General features: G+C 49.3%; 1 pseudogene; it reads left to right on the plus strand.

Moving 5' to 3' along the window:
• The first annotated feature begins 706 nt into the window (after positions 1-706).
• LOC126535026 (U2 spliceosomal RNA) lies at positions 707-884 on the plus strand (annotated as a pseudogene).

Genomic DNA, 884 nt, shown 5'->3' on the forward strand with positions numbered 1-884 from the left:
TGGCAGTGTCCTTTCTGCGCTTTTTCCTGCGCCAGTCCATTTGACGTGGTTCTTTGTTTGCCAAGTAAAGGAGAGGTGTATCGCACAGGCGTACGTGTAAAATACACCTTATTTCATTTCTCTTCTGTGGGTTTACGCGTTTTTATGGCGAATGGTGGGCGTTATTCACATTTGTACTAATAGAGGTACCCCCCCCTCCCTCATTTGCATAGAAAAGTTACCTTAGGTTGCCCCCCCCCCCCCCTCCAAAAAAAAAATTCTGGGTACGCGCCTGGTACCAATGTATTGTTGTAAAACGCGGCACACCTTTCCCTAATGAATCCCTGCACGTAGAACGGACGCGCACCTCACCGCACTCGGACGACATACATTGCTTCCTCGTTGCCAAGGCGATCGTGCATTGGTCGCCGTCCCGCAGTGCAGTGATAGTTGCGAGGTGACTCGAAAACCACAAGCGGTCATACACAACACAGGCCACACAAACTTGTTTCCACAGAAATTTCCTGTGAAAGCTTTACGTTGCTCCGCTGAAACGTTCCAAGTTTACGTGAATGGAGCCACATAGATGGTTCGCGTTTTTTTTCCCTCGCGGTCCTGGCATGCAGGAAGCTTACTGCACCGCCACCTCGGAAGAGCGGAAGGAAAGGAGAGGAGATACGGAAGCATTTGGAGAGCCGAAAAAAGAGAGGGTGGTGTGAACGTAGATATGGCCGACGCGCGTCAAAGTGTAGTATCTGTTCTTATCACCTTAATATCTCATACGGGTGTGTTTTGGCTTAAGATATTAAACTTCTTTTTGCAAGTTGGCGGAGTGCATAAAGCTGGCTTTACCTGCGCCAGGGGCTGGCAGGTATTACACTATCTTCGGGATCGGTGCATGTATG

The sequence above is a fragment of the Dermacentor andersoni genome, chromosome 7 (genome assembly GCF_023375885.2).
Source record: "Dermacentor andersoni chromosome 7, qqDerAnde1_hic_scaffold, whole genome shotgun sequence".
Taxonomy (NCBI): Eukaryota; Metazoa; Arthropoda; class Arachnida; order Ixodida; family Ixodidae; genus Dermacentor; species Dermacentor andersoni.